General features: G+C 40.4%; 1 protein-coding gene across 7 annotated transcripts in view; it reads right to left on the reverse strand.

Annotated features, from left to right (window-relative positions):
- Positions 1-20511, reverse strand: part of EPN2 (epsin 2) — a 978978-nt gene that overhangs the window by 465503 nt on the left and 492964 nt on the right. The window lies entirely within an intron of this gene.

Consider the following 20511-nt stretch of genomic DNA (forward strand, 5'->3'; position numbering starts at 1 on the left):
TGAGGTATTTGCTTTCCACAAGAAATACAATTATTTACTTTTACTGACATCGGTTTAGAGCAAGAAAAAGTTTCCCCAACGGGGTACTTAGCTTTAGTTGAAGACTTCAGTTCTGAAACTCGAAAACGAAAATTTCAGGAGTCGGCTGACTGGCACTTGTGAACTGCTTCTGCTTCGGGCACCGCACAGCAAGAAAGACTGATGTAATGGCGTCGGCTGCATGTTTTATACCCCTGACTATCTGACGTCATGGAAGATGAGACAGCAACCGACGCAGGACCCAAGACTTTGTTAATCAGGCCGACTGAGTGCTACTGCAAGCAGATAACCCAAATGTGATGACTGCAACAGTGAAACACGAAGAACATCAAAGGGTCATTTTAAGCTCTAATGCAAAGCTCTGTGGGGCAACAACTAAGACTTAGAAAGGTACTACTACAGCAGAGACTCGAAAGCACATGTCAAAGTACTTAGAAAGTTTTCTGTAATTTGTCTACAGAAGCAGAAGGAAATGTATAAACATTCCTGAAATGCCATTAACATATCCACAGTACCGTGTTCTACAAAAAATAAATTAAATGTAGCTTCTGAGAACAAAACTACTATACATATCCGCTAAAAGACTTGAGCTGTGATAGCAGATCTGAAAGCAAGTATACAAACTGACAGGAACCAATGTAGAGTAAGAAACAAAACAGAACCACAACTGTTCCCTCTCTATAAAAATGTAACATAAAAGACTGCCACAACCCTGTCTTGCAACTAATGCCTTTGTAACTAATGTATCCAGAAGAAATCAAAAATAGCCACTTCAAAGTTTAAGCATGTCTATGAACTATTGCTATAAGAACAGCTGCAGGCACAAAAAGCAGTACTGCTTCCAAACAAAATTCAACCAGAGATGACTTTCTCCTTGCCTAATTTAAACAAGTACGCAACATAAATTAAAATTAAAAAAATTACCAATGTATTAAGTAGTATCAAACTGCATCACTCCACAGTTTCCATAAACTAGTAAGTAAGTAAAGTGAAGGTACATTTTATTCAACACTATTATAACAGAGGCAAAAGTATTTTATAAAAAAAAAAGATAATTTTATTCCTGTACTGCATGTGACATGATGCTGATGGAAGGTCTTCTATGGAGCTATGTTTTTTATAAAATAAGAAATCCTAAGGAAAGATAGAAAAAAATGGGAAACAGTAGTTCTAATGTTGAACCCTCATTATGCTTTTCTTCTCCAATAAATTAAAAAAATTCTGCAGTTAGGAACTAAAAAGGAAATCACCTTTAACCAGGGTAATTAAAATATCTGTCTTACCATCCTCAGGGAGTTTATCAGATACAAGCAGAGTACACCTTCTTAAAATAATTTCAGTCATGGCTGCTTTGCTTACTGCATCATATGCATATGCAGAGGCCTGAAGGCATAAGGACTCCGAGGTTTAAATGCTTTATGCACAACTGCCAAACAACCTACCTTCTCCGGTGAGGGCTAACAAACCTTGAATGACTGAACATATCACGCTCCCAAGATGAAGTAGATAGGACATGTTCTTCTAATTACAGCATAAAAAACAAAGAAACATTTTTTTTCCCTACCAGATTTGCATAAAAAGTTAGTAGCTGACATCTCGGATACTGCCAGAGTAACAGGATGTTTACATTTTTTATTCTACAAGTCTTGGAAATTCTGAAATACGAAAAAAAAAACACTTCCCATGGATTCTGGGGCTTTATTTCAGATACCCCTCTTTTAGGATAGTAAATGTCAGATGCTCTCAGTCAAAACTGCCATTAACAACATTAAGTCTCTTTACATTTAGAATTTTTGAAGGAACAGACTGAAGACCGTGAGTATGTATTTTCATAACGCGACAGAAAACTATGAAGGAGGAGATGAATTTTCTGACCTTTCTGATTTACAGGGAACCTACACTAGTACCCAGGTGAAGGCTTGGCTATTCTAACTTGGAACCTACATCACTCTGTGCAACGTACCTTAACAGGTACCTGGTCCTATTCTGCCAAAGCAGTAAGTATTTTTTTCCATTAGCTTCATATGCTTTATGTCAGTAGGAAGGGGGTACCATTCAGCTGAAACAATTCAAGCTCTCATGCTACAAAAACCTATGACTCAACATTGACAAGTTTTTCTCTGGAAACTTGTGACTCAGATTCCAGAAATTCTAGTATAATCTCTAGTACTACTAACTTAGTTTGAAGGCAGTAAATACCTATTTCAGTTTTATCACTGATACACAAGGACTTTACTTTTGACATCCTATGGCAGGAAGGAAAAGAAAGATTTGTCAAAATCAGAAAAGTGAAAGAAAAAGACAATGGAGAAATAGATGAGGAATTTTTTTTTTCTCAAAATGTTTTTTTTATTTTTCAAATACATTTGAATGAATTCCATAGTATTTATACATAACATCTTAAATAACTATGCACACTATTTATATTAGCCTGACACTATAACAGATCTTAATGTATGTAGTTACTTTACAGGTATGTCCAATCCATTATCAGAGTGTCTGATCAATTATTGTACAGTGTCAATCAACGATAAGACTTTTCCCCAAGGGTTGTTGACAAATGGCTTTGGATACATTCTTAGTTCTTTAATTTCCAATAATGCTGTGGTCTTCAGTAGGCTGTCGCAGTCTTCCAAAGTTGGTATTGTGTTTGTAATCCATCATCTTTTTATACACTTCCTTGAAATTGCAAGTACAGTCCATACTAGATGCATGTTTGACCTATTCAAATGAGGACCTTTGTTCACATTTAATAATACAAGAGCTTTAGTTAAATAAAACTATTCATTAAATAAAGCTTGTAGAAAGTTATCATTCCAGAATGGCTTAATTTTAACGCAATCAAAGAAAAGTACAGTTGTGTACACTTACCATAAATGTAGATGTTTGAGTGTATTCACTGTTGCAGTCATCACACTTGGGTTATCTGCCTGCAGGTAGCCCTCAGTCGGCCCCGAATACCAGAGACTTAGTATTTCTGTGTCGGTTGCCGTCGCTCCAGGACTGACGTCAGGTCGTCAGGGGTATAAAAACAGGCAGCCGACACCATTCCATCAGTTTTTTTTGTCCCAAATGTCAGGAGCTCTCCCAAATAGGGAGCTAAGTTATGGTGAGGAAAACACCACCAGTAAAAAGTAAAGACCAATACCTCTGAAAGGGGTGAGTAATAGACAGAGAGGAGAGAGGGAGAGAAAGACAGGCAAGGGGGCTGGAGGGAGGGAAACCAGGACTGCAACAGTGAATACACTCGAACACATACATTTATGGTAAGTGTACACAACTGTACTATGTTCTTCATGTTTCACTGTTGCAGTCATCACACTTGGGTAGATTCCCAAAGCTGAAGAAGGGTGGAGGCAGTCAAGAAGAGTTGGGGCTGGCTAGTATGCCTTGCAGGACCGCTGTTGCAAAACCTGCCCTGGATTTGGAAAAGATAGGCAGGTGGTAATGTTTGCTGAAGGTGTGTACAGAACTCCAGGTAGCAGTTTCCAGGATATCCCTGGTAGGGACTCCCCTGAAGAATGCTGTAGAGGTGGAAGTTGCCCTAGTGAGGGTGTTCTGACCCCCTGAGGGGTTGGTTTCCCATGGTGCTTGTAGCAAAAATGGATGCAGTGTGCTATCCATTTGGAAATTGTTTGCTTTGAAACGGCCTTGCCCTCTGCCCCTGGTGCAAAGCTGACTAGTAGCTGGTTAGATTTCCTGAAGGGCTTAGTCCTATCAAGGTAGAATCTGAGCTGTCTGTGCACGTCCAAGGAGTGCAGGATCCTTTCTCCTTTATTTTCAGGATTAGGGAAGAAAGTTGGCAAATGGATGTACTGGTTGAGAGCCACACTGGACACCACTTTAGGCATAAAGGAAGGGTTAGTCCTGAGGGAAACCCTGTCAGCATAGAAAATAACGAAGGGTTCCACAGCCATCACTGCTTGTAGCTCAGACACTCTTCTAGCTGAAGTGATGGCCAGAAGCAAGGCTGCTTTCCAAGAGAGGAATTTTAACTGTGCTGACGCTGCAGGCTCAAAGGGGGGTGACATGAGCTTTTCCAGTACAAAGTTAAGGTCCCAAGCAGGGGTGGGTGCTCTCCTAGGTGGACTTGTTGTTTGCCCCTCTCAGGAACTGTTTGATAAGAGGGTGAGAGAAGAGAGGTGGGCTCAGTGTTGTCCTTTCACACAACCCTGTTCTGCTTTGATTACCGCTTTCCTCCTTTATATTCTCCCATTCTACTTCTTATTCACTCTATACCAATCTCAAATTAACTTACCTCTAACAGTCAGCATTCCACTGATTGTTCACCTTGGCTGTTTCACTCACTTGTCTCTACTCACATATTGTGTCCTAAGAATACCTCATATTTCTAACCTGTTTATCATTTCTTTCCCTTGCCTTCTAACTCCCTGCTTTTATCTCACTTCATTGTCTCCTCCTCTCCCTACCCTCCTCTTATTCCTAAGATAACTGACCCCATTTACCCTACTCTAGCTCCTCCCAGCATTTACCTGCTTTTCCCCTTTCCCCCTCCCCCATCTACCTCATATCTTCTCAAAATCCTATATGTACTACCTGCCCCTCCTGGCGCCATCTTTACTACCTAGGTTATCCCTTGGCTGCTGTGTGCTCCAGGCCCCTGTGCTTCTCATCTTACGTAAGTGACTGTTTTTGTTTTACTGATTGTTAATTTTGATAGTTGTCTGGTTATGCAGTCCGTGCACACATTGGATGTGCTGCTATGCTATTACAACCATTACTGTATTGACTGACGTTTCACCTACCAAAAACAGCTGTAGTAGCGTTTTCCATGTGTAGTTGCGCTAGGAAATGTTAGATAGCCCTGAAAGACTGCTAACTTGTTACGTATGATTTGTTTAATATTAAGTCTGGATGCCTAGTCCGTTGGGACATACTGTTTGACTAGGTTTTGTCTAGTACCTGCTTACCACTTTAGTGCGTTGTATCTAATTGAGGGTCCTACAAGTCACCCTGTAAATAAATGTGAACTCTACTTTGCAACTAAGCAAGGAATATCTTTGCCTGTTCATGTTCCGTGATATTCACAAACAGTGGCGAGAGCTTAACTTTGCTGCTAAACAAGAAGGAATCGGGCTTCTTCTTGCTCTGCGCCACTCAAAAGTTGTGGCATTGCAACCTTACAACCGTGACCACAAGCAGAACACATTAAATGTGCTTCTGATAGTACGCGGGGAACCAGGTGGAAGTAAATTTATTTTACACATGTGGAAAAAGCTCCAGATTGCTCAAGTCTCTGCAAATGGATAGTGTGCATACTAATTAACCTAGCTCCACTAGACAGGAAAACGACACAGAATACTAGGTGTTCGATAACGTTTTTGACATTTTAAGAAGTGTATCCTTCAATCTTTAGGATTATATTTGTTTTAACATTGTATTAGCAGTATCTGCACTTCAGAAAGGACCATCAAATTATGACCACAAGTAGCTGATAGCCAAATAAATGCTGCACTGATATGACTGTTCTAATCACACTATAAACTGACTAAAAGTAACTATACTAGAGCCTGTTGTTTTATATGAACTTTTAACACTGTATTTACTGTTGAGATGCACCAAACGGAATATTGATTTACCTTTAATGCAACTGTTTTTGGGTCTGTCGCATTCAATGAGTTATTTCTAGCTGTGCTTTAAATACATAGCGGTACTTAAGTAAGATACAGCCCGTACCAGCAGTTAATTATCCCACAGTGTTTGAAATTGTTGAATGTCAATTTAAATGCAGTAAGATGCAGTAAGATGTTATCTTTCCCTGTACTATAGCCAGCGTTGTGGGATGTTTGTTTCTAAGTGGTTAATTAAGTATTTGCTTAAGCATTTTCTGTGAACTAACTAAATAAGGATTTTTGTTTTTCCTTTCTCTCTTCCCGATGTCTTGTTCTATATATGCTCTCAGCTCTCCAGCTAGCCTACCCTCCACTAGGAGATAAGAACCCACCAGGGAACTAAGGACCCATCCTAACCTACCAGCTGTAACATCACCTTATAAGTGTACCCTCTGCTCTTCCAAGAAAAGAAAGAAGAGAGTATTTGTTGTCCTCATACTGACTTTAAAACTAATTTGTAGGTTGCTTATTCCTTGTTGTTGTTAACTGCAAGCTTCTCTGCCTGGTCAGCCAGCAGCCATACCCCCCCTGTATCCTGTAGTCATAGTATAGTCCCTCTCTTGCGTTAACATTACCTCCCCTAGCCAAACAGATCAATTTTCTAGCCCTAGTCTAGCCTTCCCCAGAAACTGCCTCTGCTGTAATTCAGTTGACTGTCCACTAGGTGGCACCTTTTCCCTATCTTTTTTTATATCCCTCCATCCCAGAAAATACTCATTCTACTGTATGCTGTCTATACCATTCCTACTATTGTCGTTTCACACAACCCTGTTCTGCTTTAATTACCCGCTTTCCTCCTTTATATTCTCCCATTCTACTTCTTATTCACTCTATACCAATCTCAAATTAACTTACCTCTAACAGTCAGCATTCCACTGATTGTTCACCTTCGCTGTTTCACTCACTTGTCTCTACCCGCTCGGTTCGCCCTGCAGGCTCACTCCGCACCCCTCCCTGCCTTTAATTCCCACCCACCCCCAGAGGTCCTACATTTATTCCCGTTAACCACACCCCCATCACATCTGCTCCAATCTATAAACACACCTTATTAGCACTTCCAACCCTTCTTGACAAATTATCTCACCAGGCCATATTACATTACCTCCCTGCCATTCTTGTAACAACTTCCTAACTGTTAATACTACCTACCCCCTTTTTATTCCACATCTTATACTAAGATAACGGCTAAATTACCCATTCCATATCAAACAAAATTTTTAATCCTGGCCTCTCTCTTACCTCCTTTATTACCTATCTATTAACCTCCTATGAACAACCATTATACCCCAAACCTTCTCTTCCTCTCCAAATTCACTTCCACACCACTACTACCCATCTCCCATACCCACATCAACATCACAACTAGGCACTGCTACTTACAAGCCAAATATCATAGATTGGCCTATATAAAGTACATCAATCTACATATTAGGAAATCACTTTTCTATTTCTGTAAATTTCACAACCCTATATATAAAATATACCTCCACTCCCTGCTAGATGGGGACATTCATCCTAACCCCAGCCCAAACAATACTCCAGCCACTGAACAAGGCAATTTTAACATTACTAGTACACAAGCCCCAATTAAACCTTCTAACGCACTTTATATAGCACATCTTAACATAAGTAGCATTAACAACAGAATTGCCCACCTGCATGCCCTCTTAGATATCCACCTATTTGACATCCTATGTTTATCTGAGACACGGCTAAAACCTACAATTAATGACAATGAAGTCACCCCACCTGGTTACAATATCCTCAGATTAGACCGTACAAACAAAAAGGGAGGGGGTAGCAATCCTTTATAAAACAGAGCTACAAGTTACCACTGCAAACCTTAGTCCACCTGTGTACAATAATGCTGAAATCCTCATTTCCAAATTTCAAGTCAACACATGTAAATCCATATACATTGCTTGTATCTACCTTCCCCCTGGAAATAACATTAATACCCTTGAAAATATTCTAAACTGGCTGTCTATTAATCTTCCACAAGAAACTTTAGTCCTTGGAGACTTTAATATCGACTGGAAGTCCTGTAGTACTATACATCCTACCACCCATATTAACCTATATGGCTTCTCAAGCTATTACCACCCCAACCAGGATCAATAAAACCAATAACAAAAAAAGCACCTTAGATTGGATTCTTACTAATTCTCTTCTTCAAACATACAAAGTAGAAACCCTCCCTGATGATCTAAGTGACCACTCACTAACATATATCATCAGACACAAAATCAACATAACTTACCCAAATACCTTTAGGACAATACGGACCAAAAATATTTTAATCCAGAACTATTCCAATTAGAACTTAAACACTAATTGGTTACCGCTAAAATCCCTCCCACTAGATGAAGCAGTAGAATACTTTAATTCCACATTCTTAGCCATCCTTGACCATCATGCCCCATCACACTCCATTAGAAATAAGGCTAAACCTGCCCCATGGCTCACAATAGCTACTAGGCAAAAAATCCTCCTTAGAAACAAATTTTGGGCTAAATGACACACTACTAAGAATTCTACAGACCACCAAAACTTTAGACAACTTAGACATATAACAAAAAAACCTATCCTCTTAGATAAAAAAAAAACTTTTACTTCCACCTACAACAAACTCACCAAAACAATCCACAAATGTTTTGGTCTAGCATTAACAAACTACTACACCCAGGTCAGTCTATCACACCTAACCCCCAAGGCTCCAACCTTGAGAATCCAACACAAACTGCCAATGCCATCAATTCTTTTTTTCACGGATGCCATCCAAACTCTTGCTAGTCAATTATCTCCAGGTACATCTGATCTAGCAACCTCACCTACTTGCCCACTTCCATCACTTCAGTTACAATCTGTTTCTACTTCCTTTATTTGCTCTCTTCTCCAAAAATTAAAACCTACCACCCCCTATTGCTGACCAACTACCAGCAGAATACCTGCAAAAAGGAGCCAAAGCCATAGCCTTCCCCATTTCCATACTGATAAACAGAACCATAAGAGAAGGAACTATCCCATCCATCAGGGAAATCTCTCACATTATCCCCCTACATAAAGGTGGTAACTCCGATGACTTTTCAAACTATCTTCCAATAGCTTTACTCTCCCCACTGGCAAAAATAATGCAAAAATGCGTCCATAAGCAACTACTTAACCATCTTATCCAAAATAACTTACTCGCCAACTGTCAACATGGATTTAGACCATTCCACGGTACCACCACTGCACTGCTATCCTTTACAGACTGCATTAACAAAAACCGTAACAATATTCTCACCTCTTCAGTCTTTATAGATTTATCTAAAGCTTTTGACATGGTTAATCACCAGCTCCTTTTAAATATACTTAAATCCCTTTCTCTTGAACCTTTAAGCCTTAAATTGGTTCAAATCTTACTTGGACAGCAGACAACTATCTACACACCTCCCCATTTCCCTTGGTGTTCCCCAGGGCTCCATATTAGGCTCACTGCTATTTTTCCATTTTTATTAATGACCTCTACTTAGCAATTCCTAATGTAACTTGTATTCAATACGCAGACGATTCCACTATACTTTGTTCAGCTAATTCTCCTTCTGAGCTACAGTCCCTTACCCAAAAAGCATTTAATACAGTAGAACAATGTCTTTTAAACCGCTGCCTCCTACTGAACCCCAAAAAAACTAAACTACTTTTTACTCCAACCCGAAAGTCAACCCCAGCCTACTTCACACTCATATCTAAGAACGGCACTCTCATATCTCCTGACCCAACCATCAAACTTTTAGGAATAACTATAGATAGCAACCTGAACTTTTGATACTCACATTAACAGTACAATAAAAACAGTCAACAAGAAATTGCTATCCCTCTTTAGAATCAAACCCTTTCTTACACCATTAGCCAGGACCGCTATAGCCAGAACTAGTTTAATCTCCACTCTACTCTATGCTTCACCTATATACACTAATCTTTGAAAAAAACCTCAACAAACTGGCAATTTCCTATAATAATATTGCTAGATTTGCCACTGGCTCTCCTTTTAGAACTCATCATTGTAGCAACCTAAAACAATTAGGACGGCTAGAGTTCCAAAATCAGCTTCTATTTCACCAGCTTGTTATTACCCATAAGAGCCTCTATCACCCCACCAATACTCCTACACTCTCTACTCTCATTACCCCCTACAACAATCTTACGAATCTACGCTCCTCTAATAAATTAATTATTAGTACTAGTAGATCAAACACTTAGCAGGAGACTCTTTATTCTCTAATTCTGTAGGAAAACACTGGAACCTACTTCCCACTGAACTCCTGTCTCTGTCCTCAATAACACTTTTTAAACGGAAACTAAAACTATTTCTTAGTACACATTGGTTATGCCCTTGTACTAACCCTGACTAACTTTTTTTACTTTATACCTATGTACCTATGTATATTTTTCACCTAATACTATACTGTACTAACTATGGACTTCTCCTTAATGATCCATATAAACCATGTTTTTGCAATTAAATTCTATGTATATATGTATAAAGTAAACAACTTTTTGTATATTAACTTTAATATTTGTATTATGCTCACCATTAGTTTTGTACTGTTTTAATAACAGCTGCATCAAGCTTGTACTGTTAAAACATTTATTAGTATATTGTGTACATGTGTTGGAGCTTTTCTCCCTGGGCCTCTACTGAAAATGGACATGTATCCGATTAGACTAGCCCGGTCAACAAATGTAAAATAATAAAAAATAAATAAATGAGCTGAAATGGCAGAGGCATGGATCTTAATGGAGGAGAAAGATAGGCCTCTGAGGAGTAGATATGCTAAGTAATCCAGGATTAGAGGCAGAGAGGGCAGAGTTGTGTCCTCTCCTTTAGACTGAATCCAGGAACAGTACGTTTTCCAATTATCAGCATAGGATTTTCTTGTACTGGGACTTCTGGCTTCAAGAATGACGTCTTGCACCTGGTTGCTTAGGCTGGTTACTGGGGGAGAGTTCAAGGAATAAGCCAGGCTGCAAGATTTAGGGTTTGCAGTCGTGGATGCAAGATCTGTCCCCCCTGCTGAGAGAGCAGGGTTGGGTTCTGGTGTAGGTGCCAGGGTAGCACCGGTGACAGGCTGCACAGGAGTGGGTACCAGTGCTGGCATGGCCAGTCTGGAGCAATCAGAATTGTCCTTGGTCTATCCTGTCTTACCTTGAGCAATACTCTTGAGAGAAGGGGCAGGGGGAGAAAGGCATAGAATGAGAGGTTTACCCACTGGAAGGATAGGGCATCCACTTTCCAAGCCCTGCTGTGGGGTGTCCTGGTGCAGAATATGCTGAGCTGGTGATTGCAGAAGGAGGCAAAGAAATCCACCTCTGGGGACCCCCATTTCTGAATCAGAAGGTTGAAGGTGCTGGGCTCTAGTTGCTACTTGTGTGGGTCTAGGAGAATTCTGCTCAAGTCGTCTGCTAGTGAGTTTTGTTTGCCTGGCAGGAATTAAGCTTGCAGATGGACCTGCATGTCCAAGGCCATGTTCCACACGGCCATGGCTAGCCTGCAGAGTGGGTTCCCCCTGCTTGTTGATGTACCACATAACTGTGGTGTTGTCTGTTTTTATTAGCAGGTGTCCTGGTGAGAGTAGGGATCTGAAAGCTGTCAGAGCATGCTGTACAGCTAGCATCTCTTTTTGGTTGATGTGCAGATGAATTTGACTTGGGCTCCAGTGGCCCTGAATGCATTTGCCGTCCATGTGTGCCCCCCATGCATAGTCTGATGCTTCTGTCGTTAGGGTCTGGGTGGCGTGGGGTTGAGTAAAGGGCAGTCCCTTGTTGTGGTTGCATCCTGCTGCCCACCAAAGAAACTCTATCTAGGAATGGTTTTCTGGTCCTGAGAATGTTGGCAACAAAGACTTAAGTACCACTGAAATTTCCTCATATGCAGTCTGGCATATGGAATTAGTAGGATGCATGAGACCATGAACCCTAGGGCTTGAAGGATTTTCCTTGTGGGTAGCTGGGTTCTGGCGGCCATTTGAGTAAAATAGTCTGTCAGATAGGCTTGTTTTTCTGGAGTGAAGAATGCCATCTGGGATGCTGTGTCCAAGCTTGCACCAAGGAATACAATCTTTTGACTGGAGGACTAGTTTTGATTTCTTTTCGTTGATGGTGTACCCCAGGGACCATAGAAGGTTTTTTACAAATGTCAGGTGCTGCAACAGCATTTCCTGACTGTCTGCCAAATCAGGCAGTCGTCCAAATACGGGTAAATTTGAATATTTCTCTGTCTGCAGTAAGCAATGGCTGGAGCCAGGCATTTTGTAAATACTCTGGGAGCAGTGGATAAGCCAAAGGGAAGTGCAGAAAACTGATAATGCATAGATCCTGCCCTGAAGCACAGATATTTCCTGCATGACTCCCTTATAGGGATGTGCAGATAGGCTTCTTTTAAGTCCAGTGTGATTAACCAGGCATATTTGGCTAGCATAGGTAGAATCTGCTGCAGGGTGAGCATTTTGAATTTTGGTACCACCAGGAAGGTGTTGAGAATTGAAAGATCTAGGATTGGGCGCCAAGTGCCCTCTTTTCTGGGTACCAGGAAAAGTCTGGAATAGAATCCTTGACCTATCTGTTCCGCATGAACAGGTTGAATTGCCCTTCTAGAAAGCAGGGACTGAACTTGGTTTTGTGCCTCTGCCCACTGGTTTGGAGAAAGGTCTGGGAACCCTTTTGGGGTTGGCAGTGAGTGGAAGTACAACTTGTACCCCCTGGGATACAATGTTGAGGACCCATCGGTCTTTGGTGATGGAAATCCAGTTTTATGCATGAAGGGCATATTTTCCTCCTAAGGGCACGAGCAGTTGGGCAGAGGTGGGGAGTGGAGTTGAGAAGTCATTATGAATTATTTCCATAAGGGGGTGGTTTAACACTCCCTGCTTTAGAGGTGGAGGCACTACATTGCTTAGATCTCTGCATACCCTGAGACTGTAGTCTGGGGGGTCTGTTTCCCCTGGGTCTAGTTTGAGTTGGACTTGAGGGGGCTGTAATGGACCAATGTTTCGAGGGGCAATGCCTACTGAATCTAGGAGGCTGTACTTGTAAGAATTATTTGACTGCCTGCATAGATTCAGCTTTTTCTTCCATCTTTTTAAGAACCTCTTCTGCTTTGGTGCCAAACAGATTGTCCCTGTTCAAAGGAGCATCTAATAACTTTGATTTGACATGGTCTGGCAAGGTCTGCTCCTTAAGCCAAGCATGCCTTCGAAGTACAGAACCAGTGACTGCTGCCTTGCAAGATACTTCTAGGGCGAAGCCACACTGCAATGTATTCTTGCTGACTTGGCTTGCAGAATGCATAAGCTCATGCAATTCTTTATTTTCTGCACAGTCTGTAAAGGTATGTAAGGTTTCACCAAAAGAAAAATCCTCTGGAGGAGAAGCCAAGGGAATGGATTCCTCTGCATCTGAATCCTCATAAGCAGATAAGGGCATGTCTTCATAATCAGGTACCTCAGAGTCGTCTGTTGAAGCTGCTGGGGACAGGTCTCTTTTTCCTTAGCAGGGGAAGGCAGACTTCCCCTAATAAGCATAATAAAGTCTTCTGCCATTTTAAGCATTTGATGTTGTGGTAAGGGAGCAGGTGTATGAGCTTTGGTAGTCAGTTTTATAGGCGTAGCGCGTACAGAACTGAAGATGTGAAAGAAGTCGTCGGTTTGCATCGAACAATAGTAGTGCGAAGAACTTCCTCAGAAGCCAGTGCCTGCCCAGCTGCTCCAGACCCATCCAAGGTAGAGACATCTGCAAGTTCCGTAGTCAAGAGTCTCATGGCATATCGGACTCTGAACGGGTCTCGGTAGAGGCCTGCGAATCCAATGCAGTGGGCATCAGAGGCTGCGAAAGCACCTCACTGAGTACCAGCAAACTGGCGACTAGCTTAACGGAAGCATTGTTGGCAGCTTTGGACCTGTGCAGACTGTCTCTGTCTTTATCCTTAAGTTTTTTCGGAAGATCAGTAGTAGGATGGCTTACCGACGCCATTTCAGAATACGGAGATCGAAGGTATTTAGCGACAATAAGGGCCCAATGACGAATAATTTGGGCATTGAACAAGGCACAAAACCGACAGTGAGATACGTTGTGGTCTGGGCCTAAACAGGTGATGCAGTAAGAATGGAAATCTCAAGTGTGGTATTTGCTTTCAAAAGGCAAGACAATTGTTAACTTTTTCTGACATCAGTGCAAGAAAAAAGGATCCCCAACGAGGTACTTATCTTTAGAAGACTTCAGGATAACTCAATTCAGAAACGAAAACTCGGGTAGCGGCCGACCAGCACTCATTGGAACTGTTTCTGCTTCGGGCTCCTCAGCAAGAAAGACTGATGCAATGGCGTTGGCTGCTTGTTTTTATACCTGTGACGACCTGATGTCAGTCCTGGAGGGACAGCAACTGACGCAGAAATACTAAGTCTCTGGTATTCGTCCCGACTGAGGGCTACCTGCAGGCAGATAACCCAAGTGTGATGACTGCAACAGTGAAACACGAAGAACATATGTGGTCCCAATCTGCATTGTGTACTTGCTCACATCTCCAACATATTCCTTTTATGGAAGAACTAATTTTACTGACTCTGTCTGGGGATAAGAATGCTCTGTGCAAGCATTTCCAATTAAAAACTTTCCAGTATTGTATAAAGGATGTATTATCAATAATAATATTTTATGTGGAAAGTTCTTTGTGACTATAAATGGTGTTAAAAGATCAAACCAGATTTTTAAATCTATATTTGCATTAATAATTTTCCTAAATGAGTCAGTGTAATAATTAACCATATGAAAGTCAAAAGAAAAACCACCAAAACCAAGAAGAATAATGAATCCAAGGCAAAGGAGCCAAACCGATGTAAAGTTAATACTTTATTAGGTACGAACAGCAGGTAAAAACAAGCGCTTTCGCTCGGTTGTTACCGAGCTTTATCAAGTTGAAATATGAACTGCCACAGAGGGTTTAAATACTCTCTAGCGAATCGCTATTTAATTAATTAGCATATTGAATTAACAAGCCAAATATTCTGAAGTCAATATTCCGTTGGAAAACATGAAGTCAGAAATTTCTAAATGCTATCACAGGAGTATATTAAAATGTTCGTTTTTACCTGCTGTTCGTACCTAATAAAGTATTAACTTTACATCGGTTTGGCTCCTTTGCCTTGGATTAATTAACCATATGAGCTTTAGTGGGTTTAGTTGTGTTATATTACATACTAATACATATATGCCATGGCAAATTGTTTTTATCTGTTATTTGAATTTTTTTTGTAAATCAAATTTCCAATTTGCAGAGTAATTTGGACTTATTTCTTCGACCAATACACAGACCACAGCTACAACTCAAGTGAAACAATTTACTTAAGGTTTAGCTCTTCCCCTGATAGAGACTTTCTCAGAACTTGCAATGAATTACCCAGCCCTTAAATACATATAAACCCAATAATCAATGGAATAATCACATAATTACACTAATCAACTAAAAACCATCATTACAATACATTTAAAACACCATTAAATATGCATACAAGAAAATACAAGTACATAAGTTTTAATATTATAAAATATCTTACTAAAATTAAAAAAATCTTAATCTTAAAAAACATTTAAGCAAGTCCTAAACCCATTAAATGTTTTAATTTTCAAATGCATGCTATATTAGTAGCTTCATTAATTCCTGGATACTGAGTTGCATCTAATCTCAGTTGCCATTTCAATTCACATATATCCAGATGCAAATCTACAATTTTCCCCCGAGGTTAGCAAATGTTTAACTACCAAAAACTTAAAGCAATGGTTATCGTGCTCCTTAAAACGTCAATATAGGGCATTGGTTATTTTCCCTTTTCTTATATCATTAATGTGTTCACTAATCCGATTTTTAATAACCTACTGGTCTTCCCTACATAATAAACAGGACACATTTTGCACTTGGGCAGGTAGACAACATTAGAACTACCACAGTTAAAATGCCCCTTAATGATAATGTTCTTACCATTAAATTGAAACTTGTCATTGGTTTCCAAAATGTGGGCACAAAAATTGCACCTCCCACACTTAAATTCCCTTTTGGTCTATTAGTATTTCCACTAAAAGTGCCGTTATTCAGCTCAAAAAGATTTTTAAATGACCTATCCATTCTGAACACTATTTTTGGGGGAGCCCTACCCACTTTTTGCTCAACATTTGTATTGCAATTCAAGATGTCCCAATTTTTGATAATAACCTCGGATACCTTGTTTGCATCCAAATTAAAGGTTGTAATAAAACTTAAAAAAATAATTTTTACAGACCTGCCTTCTATTGGTGTCTTGTTCCATACCAGGTGCCATGCCACCACCCAAAATTGGCCTATAAATACCTTTCAAACACTTTCCCACTACTTCCTTACTTATTCTGTCCAAAAATTCATTAGGGTATCCCCTTTTGACAAACATATTGGTTATAAAACTAACCTTGTCCAAAAAGTCACAGTTAAGGCTCACCATCCTTGTGGCTCTTACCAGTTGCCCCTTGACTATTGCCTTTCTGATGTATGGGGTGCCAACTACTGAATTCCAAACAAGAATTCGAAAACATGGGTTTTCTATAAATTTTGGAAAGTAGTATACCTTTGTTACTGTCCCAGATCAGGTCTACGTCTAAATATGATATTTTTTCCTTGCTGTAATAATTGGAAAACCATAAGAATTCCACAGTATTATTAATATAAATCAAGAATTCCTTGAGCTGTCCTTCAGTGCCTTTCCACAACAAGAACAAATCATCCAAAAACCTGGTATAATGCAGGACATTCGACCAATACACACTATTCATTAGATACTCTGTTCCCAAAAGGGCATAATGAGATTAGCAAAACTGGGGGCACATGCTGCCCCCATTGCAACTCCAGTTAACTGCTTAAAGTACTGGCCTTCAAAGTGGATATAATTATTGCCCAAAACAATGTCCATAAGAACAGTAATCTTACTTATCGAATCTTGATCATATATGTGGGTTTTAAGAAGCTGTTTTTCCAACCATTGAATACCCTCATTATGAGGTATAACGGAAAAAAAGGTTTACCACATCAATGGTCACCATTATCACCCCAGGGTATAACTTAATTCTTTCCAATTTCTCCAAAAAATGCCAAGATTCCTTAGTGATATACGTGAATTTTAATAAGCCCTTTTGCATGATATAATCTCAAACTGTATTAATAAAGCACATCTTTGATCTATGACCATCCACTATAGTGCAAAATTTTAACCTAGATAAACCTTTACAAATTTTTGGTATTCCGAAAATATTAGGTACCATGGGGTGATCATTTTTCATATATTCGAATTCATCCTAACTGATCTGGCCCTGGTATAACATACCATCTAGGGCCAAGTCAATCTTCCGATAGGCTATATAAATCTCATTTAGGGAACTTTCTTCATACGTTCCATCTACTAACAATGAATTCATTTTATCCAAGTATTCACTCTTATTCATCAACACCACCCCACTTCCCTTATCAGGTTTCATAATACGCACAGTTTTATCACTAATAAATTCTCTTAATAGCTCTTCTTCTTTCACAGTCAAATTACTGCCATATTCCAACTGGTGATGCTTAAAAAATTGCCTAATTTCCTTCTCACAAATTTTTTTCATATAGGATTAAGACATTATTTAAGTGGGGACTGAAAGCACTTGGTTCTGTTAACCTACCCTGACCCACTTCACCAATGCCCTTTTGACCATTAAACCAAATGTTTAAGTTTAACTTACGGGTAAAGTATTTTAAGTCAATTAGGGTGTCTACCAAATTCCCCCTTCTAGAGGGGACAAAAGTAAAACCTTTTGCCAAAAAGTTTGCATGGTCTACTCCCACAACTTTAGTAGAATAGTTGAAAATCTTAAAATCATTTGCACTGTTGTTAATAACAATACATGAATCGTTACTTTCATCCCTAATATTCGCAACATACTGAACTAACATGTATTCAGAATTATCACCATCAAAGTTAAGCTCAGTGCTATCTGTTCCAGTTTCACCAATAACATTTGACATTGTTCCAAATGCATTACCACTACCAGATATAGAATATATAGCTGGCTCTGTATTGTTCTTTACATAATGCAATTCATTTCCAATACCATTACCCACTGCAAAGGTGGATAACTTGTCATCAAATAGTAATAAAAGTAATGCAAAGGTCACCGAAGTTGGGAGGGTTGATGGAGAAGGTATAAAGCGCAAGAAACGTCAATTAACTGCTGATGAATTAATGGATTTCACTATAGCTGATTTTTTTTAACGTAGAAGGTTATTTTTATGCAAGTGATACTTGTGGTTTGAAAGGGATTGATTCAAACATTGGTGCAGGGGTGCCTATTAGTCCCCCAAGTGGGGCAATTGTTGCTGTATCAAATGAATCCATAATTTGAATGGAGTAAATAACATTAGTCTTTTTAATGTCTTTGATTCGTGGAATGATGATGTACCTAGCACAGAAAGTAAAAAGAAGTTATGTCTTACCATAACGTTCCATCTGTATGGTTGATCCTTGTTCAGTCATTATGTGTGGGTATCGGTTCCGACCTCGGAACCGAGCCGGCCATCTTCCAAGCTCGAGGCAGCTACAAACTCTCGAGCTAAAAACTCTTACCCAGAATTCCCCTCTCCCTGTTACCTCAGATTGAGTTTGCAAGTCAAAAGAAGGTAGACGCTACCTCTGGTCAAATGACCTAATAGAACCAGATGGTGAGATCCACTAGAAGCCACATGAGGGGGAAGGAGGGAGGGTCGTAATGACTGAATGAGGATCAACAATACAGATGGAACGTTATGGTAAAACATAACTTCTTTATCTGATATTGTTAATCCTCGTTCATTCCTTACGTGTGGGACAGAGTCCCCAGCTACCTTTATTCCTGGGAGGCTCTCATGGAAGGACATTCCTGTGCACCATAGAACCAAAAGATGCTCTTCCTCTGGAGGCCAAATCCAATTTGTAATGACTGATGAAGGTATGAGGAGTAGCCCAAGTTGCAGCTGCACAAATGTCATATAAAGAAGCTCTGGCATGGAAGGCAGCAGAAGTTGCCACCGATCTTGTAGAATGAGCCTTTATGGTAGTAGGTAATGGAATATTACGTTGTCTATAAATGAAGGTCACACAGTCTTTCAACCATTTAGCCAATGTGACCTTAACAACAGCACATCCTAATCTAGGTCCAGAATAGGTCAAAAATAATTAGTCTGATATATGAGAGGCCTTAATCCTGTTCAAGTAGGAGTGAAGTTGCCTGTGAATATCTAGGGTATGTAGGCAATACTCTCCTTTGTTTGAATGATTGGGGAAGAAAACTGGCAATTCAATGGTTTGATTAATGGACATTTCAGAGATCACTTTTGGCAGAAAGGAAGGATTAGTTCTCAATGACACTATCTCTATGAAAAATCAAATATGGACTCTTGATGCATAAGGCTTGAAGCTCAGAGATACGTCTGGCAGAAGTAATGGCGACCAAAAACAAGGTTTTCCATGACAAATATTTGAGGTCGCAAGAAGAAGCTGGTTCAAAAGGTGGCATTGTCAAAGCTTGTAGGACTAGTGACACGTCCCATGGTTGAGTAGGTTCTCTAAAATGGGGTTTTAGATGATTCACGCCTTTTATGAAAGTCTTGCATAATTTGTGTGACATAAGAGAGGATTCTTGGACACCATCATGGAAATTAGATATCGCAGCCAAATGAACTGTAATGGTAGAGGCAGATAGACGGGATTGGAATAGGGTGGCTAGACACTCCAGTACTATCGACACTGGTGCTGAAAAAGGATCTACCTATTTTTCTTTCAGCCAAAAAGTAAATCTTTTCCACTTGCTGAGATATCTAATTCGGGTGGAAGACTTATGAGATGCAATAAGAATGTCACGTACTGGCAAAGAAAGATCATTCTGCCTGGCAATCAAGGGAATTGGAGGAGCCAAGCTGTGAGCTTCAGGCTGTTCAAGTTGGGGTGAATCAGGTTCCGAGTATGGGAGATCAAACCCGGGGTTGAATGGAGAATCCACGGTTGATCTAGCATGTGAGGCCAAGGGAAGGGGAACGAAATCTGATGAGGCCAATATCGTTCTATGAGGATTACTTTGCTCTTCAACCAGCGGGCTTTCTTCAGAAACTGGGGAATGAGGGGGGAGAGGTGGAAATTCATAAAGTAGACCCGAGGACCAATAGTGGACTAGAGCGTCCCTGGGTGACTGTCCCGGAGGGGGAATCAGGGAGAAATAGTTGCTGCATTTGTAGTTGGTCGGGGACGCAAAGAGGTCGCAGCAAGGAAGACCCCAGTAGTTGAAAATCGCCGCTGCTATCAAGGGATTCAGGGACCACTTGTGAGGTTGAAGAATGCACCTGCTGTCTGTCTGCTATCATGTTGGAACTCCCGGGAATGTGTGTTGCTAGAAGAAAATGGTTGGTAGCCATTGCCCATTGCCATATCCTCATGGCCTCTCGACAGAATGGGTAAGATTTGGTTCCACCCTGTTTGCTGATGTACCAGACCACCTCCATGTTGTCCGATTGTTTCACAATAGTCCCAGACGGCAGCAGGGGATGGAATGCTTGTAACGCCAGAAGCACCGCCCGCAGCTCTAGAACACTTATATGCAGATGGGCCTCCATTTCAGACCAAGTACCTTGGACTGTCTGTCCCTGACATAGCCCCCCCCCCCATCAGGGAGGCGTCTGTGGTCACTGTAGCCAGGGGAGAAGGGGCGAGACCATTGTGACGGGTTGTGGGCCATCCACCAATTTAAATCCTGTTTGCACCTGTGAGTTACATGA

The sequence above is a fragment of the Protopterus annectens genome, chromosome 12.part0 (assembly GCF_019279795.1).
Source record: "Protopterus annectens isolate FY-2018-M chromosome 12.part0, PAN1.0, whole genome shotgun sequence".
Taxonomy (NCBI): Eukaryota; Metazoa; Chordata; order Ceratodontiformes; family Protopteridae; genus Protopterus; species Protopterus annectens.